Source organism: Ranitomeya variabilis, chromosome 2, assembly GCF_051348905.1.
Source record: "Ranitomeya variabilis isolate aRanVar5 chromosome 2, aRanVar5.hap1, whole genome shotgun sequence".
Classification (NCBI taxonomy): domain Eukaryota; kingdom Metazoa; phylum Chordata; class Amphibia; order Anura; family Dendrobatidae; genus Ranitomeya; species Ranitomeya variabilis.
Window position 1 is genome coordinate 219,503,487 of NC_135233.1, and position 21,650 is coordinate 219,525,136.

General features: G+C 43.6%; 1 protein-coding gene and 1 long non-coding RNA gene across 3 annotated transcripts in view; one reads left to right on the top strand and one right to left on the bottom strand.

Moving 5' to 3' along the window:
* Positions 1 to 21,650, top strand: part of AVPR2 (arginine vasopressin receptor 2) — a 109,809-nt gene that overhangs the window by 10,283 nt on the left and 77,876 nt on the right. The gene's annotated exons all lie outside the window — the stretch shown is intronic.
* The window catches only part of LOC143809260 (uncharacterized), a 29,029-nt gene continuing 10,014 nt past the window's right edge, over positions 2,636 to 21,650 (bottom strand). The window contains exons 3-4 of one of the 2 annotated variants that reach the window (XR_013222187.1): positions 2,946 to 3,066; positions 2,636 to 2,748 (exon numbers count right to left, since the gene is read on the bottom strand). This is a non-coding gene — a long non-coding RNA (uncharacterized LOC143809260). Of the gene's footprint in view, positions 2,749 to 2,837; positions 3,067 to 21,650 lie in introns of those variants that run through there. The other variant, XR_013222186.1, reaches the window with a different exon arrangement.

A 21,650-nucleotide genomic window follows, 5' to 3' on the forward strand; every position in this document is an offset into this window, starting at 1 on the left:
TAGTAATTTGAACTGGATACACTGAGGGAATGGGAGCCAGTGAAGAGATTTGCAGAGAGGGGAAGTGGAGGCGTAGCGAGGAGAGAGATGATGTTGCAGTAGTCAAGGAGGGAGATGATGAGGGCATGCACAAGCATTTTAGTAGATTGATGGTTGAGGAAAGGACAGATTCTGGAGATATTTTTGAGCTGGAGGTGACAGGAGGTGGAGAGAGCTTTGGATGTGCTGTGTGAAGGACAGGGCAGAGTCAAGGGTTACTCCGAGGCAGCGGACTTCCGGTACGGGGGAAAGCGTGATGTCATTAATTGCGATAGATAGGTCAGATATGAAAGATCTATGAGATGGAGGAAAGATGATGAGTTCAGATTTGTCCACATTGAGTTTGAGAAAGCGAGAGGGGAAGAAGGAGGATATGGCTGATAGACACTCTGGGATTCTAATAGAGCTATGTACAGTATGTGAGTAAAGTAAGTGGGTTTGACAATTTTCAGAACTCCTGAACAAATGAATTTACAGTGGTGCGCAATGGAGCCCAGTTCTTGAGAGAAATGCAGTGGGATACCGTTTAATCATCATATAGAATTCTGCAACTTTCTAATATGCGTTGAGCATCCGTTTCTCACAATTTTATCGGTGTCTGTTTGCTTTTAATGAATATAAAGGGATTGTGCAGGACTTAACAGTTGATGACGTATCAGTGGGATAAGTTATCTGTATGAGATCATTGGGGTCTGATACTAGAAAACTGCTTTGGCGGGACACCGCAGCCCCTTACGATGCTTTGTGCCTGCTGCCATCTACAGCCCTTTTTTTCCTATTCAGGGGGCAGGTGTGAGACCCCCTCCACCAATCCAAGACTTAGCACTTGATGACTTATCCCGGGGACCTGGATAACGCCTATAATATTGTTTCCATCCAGAACATACCTAATAGTATGAGAGCTGGGGCTGATACATCTTACTTGCACTGAATTCTCGGGGTAGGAAAGCGTGAACTGTTGCAGATTTATTTCGCCCAATGTGTTTAGCATTATGCTTAAACTGGATACAATAGAATCATTCTCTGGATTGTGAGAAGTATTAGGTCTGTGTGCAATTTCACCCTCGAATAAGAAAGTCCTATCCTTGATCTGCGCTTGTTTCTATTAATTTATCTTCCCGTGCGATAGTGCCCTGGGGTACAACGTGCGATGTGGATGATTAATTCCGTCTCTCTGGTGGGTTTAACCTTTCATTTCCGACTCACTCCATTATTAGGCGTTTTATTAAGCTGACTAATCCCATTTGGTAAATGCTATCACTGCGGTCAAACAAGACCAAATAATGATTTTATTATGCCAACTGGAAACAGATCGACACGAAGGTAACATAATCCTCCTATCGTGACGATCCATTATTCCAGCACTTATTGAGTCAATGTCAGTTGGCGGTAAGCCTACGTCATCTCTGCCGGGAGCATAGATATCATGTCTGTATAGAAACATGTCTATATACAAGCATATACAGCCTTTCATTGTTATATGCGTTTTCAGGCAAATCCTACATAAATTATCTTCTAATACTAAATCTCACTAATATCATCCTATTTACCCAAGTGAGCCTTTCTTCCATTAGCCTCTCCATTTTAGACCCCCGACAGTCTCACTTTTATTCTTCAGCTTTCAGTGTATGAAAGGCTCTGGTCGCTCCATTTTCTGCCCCAACTGCCTTATTTTTGATTTTGTCCTTGCAGTGTGTGAAGAAAGCCAGCTGACTGCTGCAGCCAAGCCAGCCCCCTTCTCTACCTATTAGAGAAAGAGTCCTGCTCTTATTTAAGGAAAAAAGGAGTCAGTCAGCCCCCTTCTCTATCTATTAGAGAAAGAGTCCTGCTCTTATCTAAGGAAAAAATGAGTCACACAGCCCCCTTCTCTATCTATTAGAGAAAGAGTCCTGCTCTTATCTAAGGAAAAAAGGAGTCAGCCAGCCCCCTTCTCTACCTGATAGAAAAAAAGTCCTGCTCTTATCTAAGGAAAAAAGGAGTCAACCCAGCCCCTTTCACATACAACTCCAGCTCTCCTCTCTTTTTCTATATTGGAGAAGGGGGCCAGCTTTAGTACTGAATTAAGCAGTCAGCCTGCCCCCTGTATGCACAGTTCCAGCTACTTAATTTTAGGCGAGACTGCCTTACTATTGATCTTGTGCTTGCAGTGTGTGAAGACAGCTAGCTCACTGCTGCAGCTAAGCCAGCCCCCTTCTCTGTCTAATGGAGAAGTCCTGCTTATCTAATGAAAAAAGGAGTCAGCCAACCTACTCTGTTTATCTCTTTAACTAAAGAGAAAAGGAGTCCAGAACCCCCCCTTCACATACAACTCTTGCCGAACAAGCTTCACTTTTAGTACTACGATTGCAGTGTGCAAAGGGTACTGGCTGGCTGCTTATTTAAGTACATGAGAACCCCCCTACACATAGGAAAAGGAGGGCTTCCCTACCTGTTCAAATAAGGAGCCAGATAGCCTTCTTTACACACAGCCCCAATCACGTACCTGTATGGGAAACACTGTCCGGTGTCGAGCAGAGCACAGACGTTGGCCAGTGGTGGTGTAACGTGCAGCTCGTAGGGCCCAATGCAAAATCTCCATCAAGTGCCCCCAATTATTGCAGGTCTTTAATATTAATGGTCTTCATATGGACGGAAAGGACCTTTTAGGACCCCCTTAGGCTCAGGGGCGCCGATGCAATTGCAACCACTGCACATATTCTAGTTACGTCCCTGGTGGCCATAAAATCATTAAAGAGAATTAGATAGACACTTACATGTGTAAATCAGACAGCACTTGTCCTGAGCAATGACCTAATAATAGATTGGCACAGGGCCAATTCACAGGAGAAAATCGTGGCTTGCACTACTTTGCTTTAAGTCTGAGACGAGTTTCCATTAAAAAAAATAGAACGCAACCGGAAACAAACCTGATCCAACTCCGATGGAACCTTCTACTGGTGAAGTTACATTTTCTTTGTCTGTATTTCCGTAATAAAAATGGCCCCAGCACCAGGAACATTACATTGCTGATGTTTTCTGACTTGACCCCTTAAAAAAACAATAGTAACAATTAATCATACAACCATGAAGAGTTTCCGATTCATTCCCAGGTCATGAGAATTACATTGTAGAAATCACCTACTTCTCCTTATAGAGCAAGCTCAAGCTACACGTCCCGTGTCATACACAAAAATCATTGTATCTCCATTACAAGGATGCCGGCTATAAAAGAAAAATGATCCCCGACCTCTGTCATTCCACACTGTTTACTTGTGCAGAAATGTGTTTATTCTTGATGGAAGATAAGCTCATATTACTGAAGTTATGTGACCATTTCTGGGATGGAGCGTTCCAGCGAGCCACAGGTTAATTTAGGACTGAGTGACTTACAGAGCGAATAAAATGAAAAGATATGGAGTTGGAATAACACATTACTGTCACTGCCCATAAAAATGAGCATGAGATTCAATTTAGAGTTTTACGTCCTTCCTATAAAGAACGAGAACAGATATTTGGCACTCTACAAACAGCGGCGCTCCTGTCTGTCTCCTATTCTGCACTCACCTACAGAGTAAAATGCTCAAGAAATGATCATCCGAAAATGACCTGTTGTTTAAATTAGGTTTTTGTGTTAAATGGATTTATTCATGACATTTTTTTCTGTTTTTATATATCACAATCTGTATCAAAAATAAAAATATATACATGTTGCAACTTTCCCGCTTGCCACTGTGCTTTTTTTAGTCTATAACTGTTTCCTGTTTCAGGAAACAACACATGTACCTAGCCTCAATAGTCAGACCTTGACCCTATGTTGTGTATTGAAGTATGTAATGAGCGAATGTATTTGGCAATTTTTTTTATGTTTACATATCTCATTTTGAATTCAAAGGTAAAAAAAATTAAATCTTGCAATTTTCCCACCTACCACTGAGGCTTTTCAGACTATCTATTTTTCAGGAAACAACACATGTACATAGTCATGATGGTCAGACCCTGAGCCTATCTTTTGTATTGAAGTATCTAATCAGCATGTGCAGAGGTCATTGTGAAGAGAAGGGGAGCAGGGTTGGCTGTATTGAAGTATCTAATGAGCGTGTGCAGAGGTCATTATGAAGAGAAGTGGAGCAGGGTCAGCTGTATTGAAGTATCTCATGAGCATTTTTTTCACATATCTCAATATGAGTTAAAAAGTAAAACAAATAGAAATCTTGCAACTTTCCCACCAGCCACTGTGGCTTTTTTTTACACTAACTTTATTGTTTCAGGAAACAATACATGTATATAGCCACAATGGTTAGACCCTAACCTTCCCTTGTATTGAAGTATCTAATGAGCATGTGCAGATGTCATTGTGAAGAGAGGGGGAGCTGTGACGTCACCTATTGCGATTGGTGGATCATGTGTTATCATCTGTGTACAGAGGTGTTCCCTGTCAGAGTAATCCTGCCTCTTATGATAATGAACCTGCTGAAAACTTTTTCTCAAAGGACAGGAAGTATGAGCCTAAACAACTTTAGTGGCCAGTGTGAAAATTGAAAAATTGCTAATTTTGTTTTTTTTTTTAAATGATATTAAAAATGCAATTTTTTAACAATATAACACAAAAACTTGAGGTTATTATTTTCTGATGATAGCTTCCCTTTAAGTATGACAACCATCTCCCAAAATGTATGGTGAAAAAGAGTCATGGTAAAGTCATTAGTGGTATCCAGTAAATTATGAAAATCCATCATAATGACCAAAGCTAACAAATAAAGTAGCCATTACTTTTTCAGTGGAGTAGAGGACACACTTCTCATTTTACCATAATTGAAACCTATTCCAACTTGCTATGAGCCTACCACAAAAGTTTGAAATCTTTTTTTAAAGTTTAACGTTCAATTTTATAGTTTTAAATAGAAAAGTTTTAAATTATTTAAAGTGTTAAGGTTTCCACACACATAAAAATAAAGTTTGCCAAGCCTACCGATTCAGTGGAACCATAGAATCTGTATAAAGGACTCCAACTTTCCCCTTATAGATGATGCAGAAGAAAGGTGTGATTGGGCATATTGAATTTATTCTGGTGGATAAGTCAGCAACAGATGTGTCTAGTAGCACCTTACTACATTTTCCTTATCACACACATGCACGCACCTTCCAACCAAACCTTCATACATGTGATTGGGTCGGGAGGAAAAGATGGGAGCCAAATGATCGTTTCGGGGACAGTCACCTTTGTAATATTTCTTCTGAAACTTCCTTATGTCTTTACAAAAAAATAACCCAGTCGAATTACTTCACAAAAATATTTTTAAGTTTGGCCTTAAGTCAAAATTTTCAAGAAGAATATTTATATGTGGTCAGACAGGCTGGACTGCTCCGTCTATGAACAACCATAAATATCTGGATTTTCAACAAGTTTTAGAGCCAAGCCCGGATTATGTAATGCTTTAATTTTAATATGGAATTTACATGATCTGTCAGCCTATGCAAAAATATTGGACTAAAATAACTGAGGCCTACATCTTCTAAAATCCCATTATATGTAATTACATTAATGAGGGATTTAATCTAAAGGCCCGTTATGTTCCACATCCTGTTAATCTGACGCTGTGAAAATCAATTTGTTGCTCCACAAAAGTATTTATTGTGGTAGCTCTGAAACCATAATGACAGTATTGGTCTCTTCTAATGTGGTAGAAGAGTCTTAAAGGGAACCTGTCACCACGTTTTTGGAAGATGGGATAAAAATAGCGTTAAATAGGGGCAGAGGTGGGCGTTACATTAGTGTGTGTGTTATGCGTTTATTACCCACCTAAGTTGCCGAAATAACTTTGCAAAGTCTCCGTTTTCGCCTGTCAATCAGGCTGGTCAGGTCGCATGGGCGTGGTGTCTTCACCCAGATTTGGCGTAGTTTTCCGTTGGTGGCGTAGTGGTGTGCGCATGCCCAAGGTCCCGAATCCCCTTCCAGGGGATTTAAAATAGCGCGGTGTTCGTTATTGCATTGGTGATCGGTGGGCGCGGCCATCTTCCTTTGGCCGCGCGTGCGCAGAAGCGGCGCTCTGCTGGCCGCGGCTTCAGGAAAATGGCCGCCGCGATGCCGCGCTTGCGCAGATGGATATCGCGGCGGCCATTTTCCTGAAGCCGCGGCCAGCAGAGCGCCGCTTCTGCGCACGCGCGGCCAAAGGAAGATGGCCGCGCCCACCGATCACCAATGCAATAACGAACACCGCGCTATTTTAAATCCCCTGGAAGAGGATTCGGGACCTTGGGCATGCGCACACCACTACGCCACCAACGGAAAACTACGCCAAATCTGGGTGAAGACACCACGCCCATGCGACCTGACCAGCCTGATTGACAGGCGAAAACGGAGACTTTGCAAAGTTATTTCGGCAACTTAGGTGGGTAATAAACGCATAACACACACACTAATGTAACGCCCACCTCTGCCCCTATTTAACGCTATTTTTATCCCATCTTCCAAAAACGTGGTGACAGGTTCCCTTTAAGAGATCAGAGCTGTTGGACAAACAATAGTTTGGCCAGTCATTCGTGCTACAATGTTCACTTGCAGCGCCCCAGAGTCCTGGTCGTTGCAGTACTGTGGTTCCGCCACTAAGGGGAGCTATAGTACATCTGATGGCACTGAAGGAGTTCATCTGGACAGGTATCACAGACACCAATGAATTTCACAGCCGGGCCACCAGGGGGAGCTAAGGGTTCTATTCATTAGGCCACTCCCCACCATTGTGGGTAAACTGGGGGTCAGGCAGGAAGTTAGATCAGAAAGCTGACTGGGTTGGAACCAGGCAACACCTTGTGGCAGAGGGTGTTGCGGGAGAAGATTCGGTAGGGTCCCTGTCAGGGGTGGGATCCTGACAGAGGCTTGGCAACTTGAGCGAACGTAACGGGACCGTGCCTGCTCAGTATAGCGGCGGTACCCAAGGAGGGACTGGAAGCGAGATAGATTGTGCTGAGTGAGAAACGAGATCAAAGCAACAAGGAGAATACCAGTAGGAGTCGTGCTGTAAGACCGAGGCAACATCCTACTGAGGCGCACAACCGGCGGCCGGAACGCCGAGGGAGTATTACAATATTCAGCTTCAAGCAATACTCTAAACCAATGGCAGGACAGTCAGTCTAAGGCGGGCTGTCTCATCTAAATCACCTATGCAGTCTTGGGGGGCAACTTGTGGAGAGGGGCGACTCTAGGGTCCCGGAAGAGCTCCGAGCCTACCCGTCATACGGGTGCCGTCCTAACCGTAACATCAGGGAGGGACGGAGGATTAGCAGAACATCATCTAATCGAGTTGTGAGGGAACTTAAGAAACGGACACAACAGTTGTGGGGACTTTCCGTAAGCACAGCAGGGAAGGACCACAACACATAGCGCTAGCAGGAAGGCGCAGATTTCCACCTGTTAAGAGAACTCTGGAGGTGCCATTGGACCGGCCGGACTTGCACAGCCTGGTTATCCGGACTCCGGACTGAGGACCCAGAGATCTTCAGTAAAGAGGTAAAGAGACTGCAACCTGGTGTCCTCGTTATTTACTGCACCGCACCACTACAGCATCACCACCACCATCATCTATACACATCTATTACTGTACGCCCCTCAGCAGGGTGACGGACCGGGTCTAGCCACCGTGACAACCTCAGAGCAGAGACTCGGAGGCCCGGTACCGGGTACCCCTCGGCCCTGCGGCAGTGGGGGCGCTACACACTCCCGACTCCTCCAAACACAGGAACGCTCACTTTGCCGAGCCCTCCTATGTTCTTTACGAGAGGGTCACGGTCAGACTTATTTACAAGTGGTTTATCTCACCAAAAACAAAAGGATCTGTGGTCCAAAATCAGATATGATATCATCAGTCCATACACATTTGAGCGTTGTCCGAACCCGCCAATATCAGTGGGTTCAGCTGGCGTTAGTCTTATTGGTATTAGAGCTGTCACACAGATCGCTCTCCAGCGACCAACGATGCCGAGGTCCCCGGGTAACCAGGGTAAACATCGGGTTACTAAGCGCAGGGCCGCGCTTAGTAACCCGATGTTTACCCTGGTTACCAGCGTAAAATGTAAAAAAAACAAACACTACATACTTACACTCACGTCCCCCGGCGTCCGCTTCCTGCACTGACTGAGCACCGGCCCTAACAGCAGAGCGGTGACGTCACCGCTGTGCTGTACTTTCACTTTCACTTTACGGCGCTCAGTCAGTGTGGGAAGCGGACGCCGGGGGACGCGAAGGTGAGTATGTAGTTTGTTTTTTTTACATTTTACACTGGTAACCAGGGTAAACATCGGGTTACTAAGCGCGGCCCTGCGCTTAGTAACCCGATGTTTACCCTGGTTACCAGTGTAAAACATCGCTGGTATCGTTGCTTTTGGTGTCAAACACGACGATACACGCCGGTCTGACGACCAAATAAAGTTCTGATTGAACTTTGTTCAACGACCAGCGATATCACAGCAGGATCCTGATCGCTGCTGCGTGTCAAACTAAACGATATCGCTAGCCAGGACGCTGCAACGTCACGGATCGCTAGCGATATCGTTTAGTGTGAAGGTACCTTAAGTCCTACATTGTCCTCTCCAGACCACACTAAAGGTAGCTAGATAAAACTAGACTTGAGTTGACCAAACCCAAAGATTCTAATGGGACTCTCTTACCATGGTAATTTGTGTAGGGCCTCCTATCCTAATAGATGCTTGAAGGATGAAGCAGGTTCAATTTCAACACCCTATCCTTCTGTTCCCAGGAAGAAAAGCCGCCACTGAAGATATATTAAGCTTCTCCCAATTACGAACACATGACCCAGCAACCCCAGAATTGCTGCTCGTGGCACATAAGCCAGAGTACTTTCCTCCTTTTGCACAACAGAACTCTGTCAAGACCCATAAGGTCTTGGGCAGAAGCATTGACTATCCATTCTACGATCACTGTGGCATGAAGCGAAACATATGGAGGCCTCAGTTTTATTTTTTTTTCTAAATGGCTCCCTCTATACAACTCTACAATGTACTTTGTTGCTTGGAATAAAATTAGAGCAATTCTTTGTCAAAGAAGTCAATTTCACCCCTTCATATTTACCCCTGAATGTTAAAAAGTATCAGGATTTACTCTTACTTTATTTCCTTTTCTCTTTTTGAAATCCACCATACGGTTCCTGAGATATGCTCCTTTTTATTTAGTGCTAATTTTTATCGTCTTAACCAAGTGGACGGTACTCACAGCGTAATAATACAGAGCAGCTTAAAGACACACCCTAGAGGATCCTGTGAGCCACGCCCCTATGTAAAAGATAAAAATTAGATCTAAATAAAAAGGCCCTTATCTCTGGAATCCTATAGAGGATGTAAAAGAAAAAAGAAATACTCAGATAAGAAGCAAGAGTAAAAGAAGAGCAAAAATTGCCCAGTTTTGACCTGGTGACAGGTCCTCTTTAAGTGTATTGCTTAATACAGTCCCAGAGTTATTGTAATATGTTTTATGAGACTGGTGTTTATACCATTATCACTACATCTTATCTGGGTAAAACATATAAAACATATCTTCTACTCTAATAAAAAAATTCCTGCAAGCCAATTTTGGAATAACAAAGTCTGATTCTGTCAAGTTTGATAAATTGGACGGCAGAATCCTGCAGAGTGCTTCACATATGAATACAAATGGCAGTAAAAGTGCAATGCTGTGCTTTATTCCTACCATTCATATTTTTTTGGACAGAGACACAAAGCCTCTCGACTCGGAGGCCGTAAAATCACTCTGTCTTAATAACACTAATGCAGCTTATGAACAAACCAAGGACACCCTCTTACATTGCAATAGAAGTCAATATCGGAAGTACTCGGCTTATAGGACAATGAACCAAATCATGTTAGCGGATTATAGGAGACGGAACATCCTGACATGAATTTATGAGGGGTTCTGTGGTACTAAAGGACGTAGGGAACAAATATTCTACTTACATATGTCAAGGTCAATACCAGAATTATGGTTGACACTGCGTTAACTATGTCCAGATTCCTTTGGGCTGTTAGTACAAGTTTTCTGGATGATGATCAACATGGAGATACTGTGCAGAGGGTAAACGCTAGCTGAACACACTCATGTGACAAGCAAATTGATAAAAATATTTTGAATTTTTGACTTTCATGCTCCATATCTCACCTTCCACTACAGCTTCGAACATGAAACTACCATCATTTCATAGACAATTATCTTGGTTATCTCATACATAAATTTGACTTGCAACTATTTAGCATATGATTAGTTTTGGAGATTCTTGTCATGTCACTGCATTGTTACTGTTTTGCTCCTGGCGGTGGAAAGTTTTTTTTTTCCTGAATGCTACAAAATACAACCTGTTCTCACCCAACCTGTTCTCACCTTCCCTAATAGTTCAGCATGTTATTAGGTTGATTCCCAAGTGAACGATCACTGGTTCAAATCGAGAAGCATCCTTGAAGATTTCCCATGAAAAGAGAAACAGCATCATCCAGCTCATCTATAGCGGTCTCTCGGCCAAGAAAATTGCCAAACTGCATCATGTGAGCACCAGGACAATTGAAAGAATACGAAATGAAGTCCGTTCATCCATTCAGAAGCCAAAAGGTCGACGTCCAGACAAAATATTGGAGTCAACAAGTCGGCTCATCACAAGGTCTATCAGTTCTGGTGCAACAAACATAGCAGTGAAGGTGGCTCGTATGCCTCGTAATAGTGAGATTACAGACGTCCATGCGACGCACGTTACATAAGTCTGGAATGGTGGTCTGAAAAAAGATGAAGAAGCCTTTATTTGAATATTGTCATAAGAAGCATTGGCTCGACTTTGACAGTTGAAGATAGGATACGGGCGATTTGGAGCGATGAGACGACAGTCAATAGAGTAGGTTCTGATGGGTGCAAATCGGTCTGGAAGAAACAAGGAAAAAGGGCTATCGGATCGAGAAATTGAAGGACCTGTCAAATTTGATAGAGGAAGCCTGATGATATGGGGTTGTTTCACAGCCAAAGGCTTTGGATACTTGACTAGGATCGATGGTGGTCTCAATACTGAGCTATATGTGAGTATCCTATGAGATGAGTTAGTTCATACACTCAAGTACTATGGGTATTAAAAGAATGACATAGTGTTCTAGCAGGACAACAACACAAAGCATACGTCAAGATTGGCAAAGAAATGATTCAATGACAATGAAGTAGAGGTGCTGGATTGTCCCTCACAGTCCCCAGATCTCAACTCAAACGAACACTTGTGGGCAGGAGTTGGATTCAATTTTTTAACTACAGGTTCCCTGTTTGTGTTAGGATTAGTGATGAGCGAGTGTGGTCGTTACTCGGGTTTTCCGAGCATGCTCGGGTGTTCTCCGAGTATTTTGTATGTGCTCAGAGAGTATGTTTCAGTCGCTACAGCTGCATAATTTGCGGCTGCTAGACAATCTGAATACAGTGATCACCAGTGACATTTTACACAGAAGCTCTGTATATAGTGTCAGTGTACAGGTAAAACAGTGATCACCGGTGACATGATACACAAGAGCTCTGTATATAGTGATAGTGCCCATAATTACTTACACTGCTACTATTTTCCTGTGCTCTTGTTGGTCTTCCTTCCATTAGATTTCTTCTGTCCGGTGTGCGCATGCGCCGCCTCTGTGGCGCCGGATCATTGCGTGGGCGGCTCCGGGCGCGCGGCATGCAGACTCCATCTCTATGACGGCTCTGCTTGCTTGCGTTCCATGGCCGCTTCCGCGATGGTCCCTTGGTTGCTATGGCGGCGACGCTAGCACGGGCAGTGTTTGTGTAGCGCCCCCACTGCCGCAGGGCCGAGGGGTACCCAGTACCGGGCCTCTGAGTCTCTGCTCTGGGGTTGTCACGGTGGCTAGACCCGGTCCGTGACCCTGCTGAGGGGCGTACAGCAATAGATGTGGATGGTGGTAGTGGTGCGGTGTAGTGCCGTTCGCAGTTAATAACGAGGACACAAGGTTGCAGTCTCTTTACCTCTTTACTGAAGGCTTCTGGGTCCTCAGTCCGGAATACGGTTAACCGGGCTGCGCAAGTCCGGCCGGTCCGATGGCACCTCCAGAGTTCTCGTTGCAGGTGGAAATCTGTGCCTACCTTCTAGCGCTTGTGTGTTGTGGTCCTCCCCTGCTGTGCTTACGGGATAGTCCCCACAACTGTTGTGTCTGTTCCTCGTGTTCCCTCACAACAACTCGATTCTGATGTTCTTCTTATTCTCGTCCCCCAGATCTTATGGTAGGACGCACCCGTATGACGGGAAGGCTCGGAGCTCTTCCGGGACCCTAGAGTCGCCCCTCTCCAAAGGTTGCCCCCTATGTCTGCGTAGGTGATGTAGGTGAGACAGCCAGCCTATAGCTCTCTGCCCTGCCGTTGGTTTGAAGTAATGCTTAGAGCTCTGTACTTCCTCGGCGTTCCGGCCACCGGTTATTTACGCCTCAGTAGGATGTTGCCTCGGTCTAACAGCACGACTCCTACTGGTATTTATCCCTGTTGCGTTGATCTCATTTCTCACTCAGCACAATAAATCTCGCTTCTTGTCCTTTCTTAGGGCACCGCCACTATGAAGTGCAGGCGCGGTCCCGTAGCTTTCTCTCCGTTTGCCAGGCCTCTGTCAGGATCCCACCCCTGACAGGGACCCTACCGAATCTTCCCCTACAACACCCTCTGCCACAAGGTGTTGCCTGGTTCCAACCCAGTCAGCTTTCTCCCTAACTTCCTGCCTAACCCCCAGTTTTACCAGACTGTGAGGAGTGGCCTAATGAATAGTACCCTTAGCTCCCCCTGGAGGCCAGACTGTGAAATGTATTGGTGTATGTGATACCTGGTCAGATGAACTCCTTCAGTGCCATCAGACGTACCATAGCCCCCCTTAGCGGCGGAGCCACAGTACTGCAACGACCAGGACTCTGGGGCGCTGCATTTGCACAGCTGTTTATGCATACATAATTAAGTCCAATCCCTGTATTCCTATTGGTTTGACATGATATAAATGGTTGAAACCCTCCCCCCAATGCACGCCTCCTGAGGAAGTCTCTACGAAACGTGCGTTGGGGCGGCAGGGACCAACTTGTTACTGGCACTCAGCCTTGTTATTACTTTGTAAGTATATCATGCCTCTATATTCAGCTTGATTTTGCACTTTCAGGGCTCATCTTAGCCCTCCTTACACCTGACACTATGTACTCCTTCTAAAGCTAGGAAAGCACATACATTGATATCATGGGGGATGTCTTTGGCACCATGCACCTTTTTAGAGTATGTGGTTACTGAAACTGCAATACTTTTGGATTGACATTTGTGTTTAATTATATTTTACTAAATACTTTATGGGGCATTGAATTTCTACTTAGTTGTGTTATTAGCTTTATGTGCTGGTCACTTTTTGTGTCCTGTTTATTGGTTTCCAGTTGTTCTCATTTTATCATGTTTGTCATATTTTTATTGTATGTAATAATAAATGATATTTAGGATTATACTCAGTTGCGGTGTGTTTTTCCACCTATTGTTGTTACTACAAGAGCTCTGTATATAGTGTCAATGTATAGGTATTACTGTGATCACCGGTGACACTATACACAGGAGCTCTGTATATTGAGTCATTGTACAGGTAATACAGTGATCACCAGTGACATAATACACAAGAGCTCTGTATATAGTGTATAGTATGCAGGTAATACAGTGATCACTGGTTACATTATACACTAGAGCTCTGTATGTAGCGTCAGTGTACGGGTAATGCAGGGATTACCAGTGACATTATACACAGGAGCTCTATATATATAGTGTATAGTGTACAGATAATACAGTAATCACTGGTGACATTATACACAGGAGCTCTGTATATAGTGCATAGTGTTGAGGTAATACAGTGATCACCAGTGACATGATACACAGGAGCCCTGTATATGATGTACAGTGTGCAGGTAATATAGTGATCACTGGTGACATTATACACAGGAGCTCTGTATATAGTGTATAGTGTTGAGGTAATACAGTGATCACCAGTGACATTATACACAGGAGATCTGTATAGTTTACAGTGTACAGGTAATACAGTGATCACAGTGACATTATACACAGAAGCTCTGTATATATATAGTGTCAGTGTACAGGTAATACATTGATCACTGGCAATATTATACACAGGAACTCTGTATATAGTGTACAGCTACTACAGGGATCGCCAGTGACATTATACGCAGTAGTTCTGTATATAGTGGATAGTGGATAGTGTTGAGGTAATACAGTGATCACCAGTGACATTATACACAGGAGCTCTGTATATAGTGTCAGTGTACAGGTAATACAGTGATCACTGGTGACATTATACACAGGAGCTCTGTATGTAGTGTACAGCTACTACAGGGATCGCCAGTGACATTATATGCAGTAGTTCTGTATATAGTAGATAGTGTTGAGGTAATACAGTGATCACCAGTGACATTATACACAGGAGCTCTGTATGTAGTGTCAGTGTACAGGTAATACAGTGATCACCAGTGACATTATACACAGGAGCTCTGTATATAGTGTATAGTGTTGAAGTAATACAGTCATCACCAGTGACATTATACACAGGAGATCTGTATAGTGTACAGTGTACAGGTAATACATTGATCACCAGTAACACTATACACAGGAGCTCTGAATATAGTGTCAGTGTACAGGCAATACAGTGATCACTGGTGTCATTATACACAAGAGCTCTGCATACAGTGTATAATATACAGGTCATACAGGGATCACCGGTGACATTATAACATTATACACAGGAGATATGTATATAGTGTACAGTGTACAGGCAATACAGTGATCACTGGTGACATTATACTCAAGAGCTCTGTATATAGTGTATAGTATACAGATAATACAGTGATCACTGGTTACATTATACACCAGAGTTCTGTATATAGTGTCAGTGTACAGGTAATACTGTGATATTGACATTATACACAGGAGCTCTATATATAGTGTATAGTGTTCAGGTAATACAGTGAACACCAGTGACATTATACACAGGAGCCATGTATATAGTGTAAAGTGTACACGTAATACTGTGATCACCAGTGACATTATACACAGGAGCCCTGTATATAGTGCACAGTGTTCAGGTAATACAGTGATCACCAGTGACATTATACACAGGAGCTCTGTATATATTGTCAGTTTAAAGGTAATACAAGGATCACTGGAAACATTATACACAAGCGCTCTGTATATAGTGTACAGTGTACAGCTACTACAGGGATCTCCAGTGACATTATACACAGTAGTTCTGTATATAGTGTATAGTGTACAGGTAATACAGTGTTCACCGGTGAATCTAAACCCAGGAGCTCTGTATTTAGTGTCAGTATACAGGTTATACAGGGATCACCAGTGACATTATACACAGGAGCTCTGTATATAGTGTCAGTGTACAGGTAATACAGTGATCACCAGTGACTTTATACACAGGAGCTCTGTATAAAATGTCAGTAACACACTGAGCTATTAGTGATGTCTGTAGTTGAAGTCTTTCATCTTGGCTTTTCTTCTTCATCCAGCGGAGACCATCACTTCTTCCAGCCAGGACTCGTCACTACAGAAAATATCACAGTGATCTATAGCTGAGCACTTCTAGAGCACATTGTTCACTTTTTCCCCGACTTCTACACTACACTAGATGAAGAATAAAAGCGGCATAGTGTTATCTTGCACAGTAACAGGACTCCCATTAAAAACTGTGTCCTCAAAAACAAAATACATCACACAGTAATAATATCATTTAATTAACCCCTATAGTTATAATGTCCCCTATTCTGCCCCATAATAAGTCTCCCTATCTTGGCCACATGATAAGTAGAACTTGGGAAACAATTTTCGGTATTTCCTGATGAATAAGTCTCAGTACTTTGAAACGCATTGAATAAAACCACATTTTATTTAATATACCCAGATCTTCAGTTATTCAGCATCGCAGAATAAGTCCACATTTTTTTCCCAAGTTCTGTTTATCTGGTGGCCATTACTGGACTTGTGGATCTGTTGCAGCAAATATCTCCTATAAGCTTAATTTATAGCTCCATCTGGTGAGTGCAATTTGATTGTTTTAAACCAATTGTATTTTGGATAAGACCCTATTTGCGTTATTTTCTCCAGTAGCACCTACTTGATATCTTGGCCAAATATATTAAAAGGTATAAATGTATTAATACACATAAATTATATTCAAATGATGTAACATTACAGACCAGGATCAGGTAATGATGGCTACCAATGTCCTAACACTCAAAGCTGTAATTGTATGCAGGTAAAGTGCTTAGTGCCAGAAAAAACACACTTGGGGAGTATATAACGTAATGGCCAGTACATTCCAAAGATTCATGTAAGTGCACGCTAAATCAATGGAGCCTAATACACCCCAGTGTTACAAGTGCTTACCCATAATGTAAGGAGTTAGGACTCGTGCCACGCCACCACCGACGCACGTTTCACTTCACTTTATCACCTTGACAGCGCACAGAGAGGCCATATCTGCAGAGCCTGTGATGGCTACTGTGTTGGGGAAGCTACAGTTCCGTCTGCGGGTCTGGACTATCTGAGGTGCCCTGGTCACAAGGATGGTGATCCCAGTTTGGCAGCTTCCCTGGGAACCAGGACTGACAGGAGTCAGTGTGTGGAGCAGGCGCTCCTGTAAGGTAACTCCAGATAAAGGGGGTTACGGGCAGAGAAGTATCTGCAATTGGAACAAACTGTCAGTGGTTAATGTGTTCCGTTGATGTATATAATGAATTGTATGTGATTCGGTTTATGAGTCTAAATAAACCAGAAAAGCCTGTTTTTGTGAGAAATCATGCCTCAGTGCTTTAATCCCGTTGCCAAGCGAGTGTCCCCCAACACACTATATATATATATACCATATGTACTCGAGTATAAGCCGACCCAAGTATAAGCCGACCCCCCTAATTTTGCCACAAAAAACTGGGAAAACTTAATGACTCGAGTATAAGCCTAGGGTGGGAAATGCAGCAGCTACCGGTAAATTTCAAAAGTAAAAATAGGTACCAATAAAAGTAAAATTCATTGAGACATCAGTAGGTTAAGTGTTTTTGAATATCCATATTGAATCAGGAGCCCCATATAATGCTCCATAAAGTTTGATGGGCCCAATTAGATGCTCCATATTAAAATATGCCCCATATAACCCTGCATAAAGGGTAATAAGGGCCCCATAAGATGCTCCGTACAGACACTTGCCCCATATAGTGCTGCACAGTCGTTATGGCCCCATAAGATGCTCCATACAGACACTTGCCCCTTATAGTGCTGCACAATCGTTATGGCCCCATAAGATGCTCCGTACAGTCACTGCCCTTTATAATGCTGCACAATCGTTATGGCCCCATAAGATGCTCCGTACAGTCACTGCCCTTTATAATGCTGCACAATCGTTATGGCCCCATAAGATGCTCCGTACAGTCACTGCCCCTTATAATGCTGCACAATCGTTATGGCCCCATAAGATGCTCCGTACACTCACTGCCCCTTATAATGCTGCACAATCGTTATGGCCCCATAAGATGCTCCGTACAGTCACTTGCCCCATATAGTGCTGCACAATCGTTATGGCCCCACAGATGCTCCATACAGACACATGCCCCTTATAATGCTGCACAATCGTTATGGCCCCATAAGATGCTCCGTACAGTCACTGCCCCTTATAATGCTGCACAATCGTTATGGCCCCATAAGATGCTCCGTACACTCACTGCCCCTTGTAATGCTGCACAATCGTTATGGCCCCATAAGATGCTCTGTACAGTCACTTGCCCCATATAGTGCTGCACAATCGTTATGGCCCCATAAGATGCTCCGTACAGTCACTTGCCCCATATAGTGCTGCACAATCATTATGGCCCCATACGATGCTCCATAAAGTCACTGCCCCTTAAAGTGCTGCACAATCGTTATGGCCCCATAAGATGCTCCGTACAGTCACTGCCCCTTATAATGCTGCACAATCGTTATGGCCCCATAAGATGCTCCGTACAGTCACTTGCCCCATATAGCGCTGCACAATCGTTATGGCCCCATAAGATGCTCCGTACAGTCACTGCCCCTTATAATGCTGCACAATCCTTATGGCCCCATAAGATGCTCCGTACAGTCATTGCCCCTTATAATGCTGCACAATCGTTATGGCCCCATAAGATGCTCCGTACAGTCACTGCCCCTTATAATGCTGCACAATCGTTATGGCCCCATAAGATGCTCCGTACAGTCACTTGCCCCATATAGTGCTGCACAATCGTTATGGCCCCATAAGATGTTCCGTACAGTCACTTGCCCCATATAGTGCTGCACAAGCGTTATGGCCCCATAAGATGCTCCGTACAGTCACTTGCCCCATATAGTGCTGCACAATCATTATGGCCCCATAAGATGCTCCATACAGACACTTGCCCCTTATAATGCTCCACAATCGTTATGGCCCCATAAGATGCTCCGTACAGTCACTGCCCCTTATAATGCTGCACAATCGTTATGGCCCCATAAGATGCTCCGTACAGTCACTTGCCCCATATAGTGCTGCACAAGCGTTATGGCCCCATAAGATGCTCCGTTCAGTCACTGCCCCTTATAGTGCTGCACAATCGTTATGGCCCCATACAGATGATCCGTACAGTCACTGCCCCATATGCTTTTGCTGCGATAAAAAAAAAAAATCACATACTCACTTCTCTTCGCTCAGGACCCCCGGCACTTTCAATATTTACCTGCTCCTCGTGCGGCTCCGTCTTCAGCACTGACGTTCGGCAGAGGGTGCGCACTGACTACGTCACCGCGCCCTCTGACCTGAGCGTCACAGCCAGAGGACGCTGATGACGGAGCCGCACCGGAACGAGGAGCGGTAAATATCACGCAGCGCTGTATACTCACCTACTGCTGGCGCTGTGCAGTCCCTGCTTCTTCCAGCGCTGCATCTTCTTCCTGTATTGAGCGGTCACAGTTACCGCTCATTACCGAAATGAATATGCGGCTCCACCCCTATGGGAGGTGGAGCCGCATATTCATTACTGTAATGAGCAGGACCATGTGACCGCTCTGTACAGGAAGAATATGCAGCGCTGGCAGAAGCAGGGACGCGCAGGGACCGCGCCAGCAGTAGGTGAGTATAATTAGATAGCCCCCGCCCCCCCTCCCCTGCCGACCCCCGGGTATGACTCGAGTATAAGCTGAGAGGGGGATTTTCAGCCCCAAAAAATGGGCTGAAAATCTCGGCTTATACTCGAGTATATACGGTATATATACAGTATATATATATACACACACACACATACATGTATATATATTACATAGTCTGCCTAATTATGTATATTGCAGTCCCTTATTACACATGCCCCCTCTTGCTATGTACAGCGCCATCCCTTACATATCGGATTACATAGACCGTCCTGTCTTGTTAGATGTTTAGTGCAATGATGGCTAATGGAGCATGGGAAAGCTCCTTTTCTAATGTTGGACTGGTCGTCTGGTCACCGGCTGCCCCATCGGCAGTCATTTTATATCTAACAAGAGAGGGGACTATGTAATAAGAGAGGGCGCTGTGAATAACAAAAATAACAAGAATAAGCTATGTAAGAGACAGCACTGTACATACACACGTTGTTAAAATTATTGATACCCCTCTTTTAATTACAGAAAAACCCACAATGGTCACAGAAATAACTTGAATCTGACTAAAGTAATAAAAAATAAAAGATCTATGAAAATGAACAAATGAAAGTCAGACGTTGCTTTTCAACCATGCTTCCACAGAATTTAAAAAAACCAAAAACCTCATGTAATAGGCCTGGGCAGAATTGATGGTACCCCTGAAAATAATGTAACAAAAGGGACATGTTAAATTGCGGTTTGTCCACTAACTAACATCACAGGTGTCTACAATCTTGGAATCAGTGAGTGGGCTTGTATATAGGGCTACAGATACTCACTGTGCTGTTTGGTGACACGGTGTGTATCACACTCAACATGGACCAGAGGAAGCAAAGGAAAGTTGTCTCAGGAGATTAGAAAGAAAATTATTGATAAACATGTTAAAGGTAAAAAGTTATAAGACCATCTCCAAGCAGCTTGATGTTCCTGTGAGTACAGTTGCACATATTATTCAGAAATTTAAGATCCATGGGACTGTAGCCAACCTCCCTGGACGTGGCCACAGGAGGAAAATTGATGACAAATCAAAGAGACGGATAATACAAATGGTAACAAAAGAGCCCAGAAACACTTCTAAACAGATTAAAGGTGAACATTAAGCTCAAGGAACATCAGTGTCAGATCGCACCATTCGTCGTAGTATGAGCCAAAGTGGACTTCATGGGAGACGACCAAGGAGGACAAACTACATGATGACAAGCCACAAAAGCTTCTGGGAGAATGTCCTATGGACAGATGAGACAAAAATGGAACTTTTTGGCAAGGCACATCAGCTCTATGTTCACAGACGGAAAATGAAGCATATCAAGAAAAGAACACTGTCCCTGCTGTGAAACATGGAGGAGGCTCTGTAATGTCCTGGGGCTGCATCTGTGCAGGGTACAATGAATTCTCAAGACTATCAAGGGATTATAGAGAGAAATGTGCTGCCCAGTGTCACAAAGCTTTGTCTCAGTGGCAGGTCATGGATCTTGCAACAGGATAATGACCCAAAACACACAGCTAAAAACACCCAAGAATGGCTAAGAGGAAAACATTGGACTATTCTGAAGTGACCTTCTATGACCCCTGACCTAAATCCTATTGAGCATCTTCGGAAAGAGCTGAAACATGCCGTCTGGAAAAGGCAACCTTCAGACACGAGACAACTGGAGCAGTTTGTTCTTGAGGAGTGGGCCAAAATACCTGTCGAGAGGTGTAGAAGTCTCATTGACAGTTACAGGAATCGTTTGCTGTGATTGCCTCAAAAGGTTGTGCAACAAAATATTAAGGGTTAAGGGTACCAATCATTTCTGTCCAGGCCTATTTCGTGAGTTTTATTTTTTTTTTAAATTCTGTGGAAGCATGGAGGAAAAACAAAGTCCGACTTTCATTTGTTCATTTTTATAGATTTTTTATTTATTATTACTTTTATCAGATTCAAGTTATTTCTGTGACCATTGTGGGTTTTTCTGTCATTAAACGAGGAATACCAACAATTTTGACCACATATGTAACAGCAGAGGAAGCTATATAATAAGGGACTTCACCATATATAAATAAAGAGGATGGTATGCAATAAGGGACAGTGTGATACATAATAAAAGAGGAAACTAAAGACAGTGTTATACATAAGTGAATACACTATATACTAAGGGACTGTGTGAGTACACTGTATACTAAGGGACTGTGCTATACATAATAAGTGAGTACACTATATACTAAGGGATTGTGATATACATAATAAGGCTACATCCCTGTTTCTGTGTGCAGTGTTGGTGTGCTGCCTGCTTTTACAGACGCATTGAGCATGTCCTATTCTGATCCTCAAAATCGGACGAGAAGAGGACATTCTCTGACCCTCACGGATCTCATTCTAAAATCTGTGGTTTTCATGTATGTGTGAATGGACCTATTAAAGGGACTCTGTCACCTG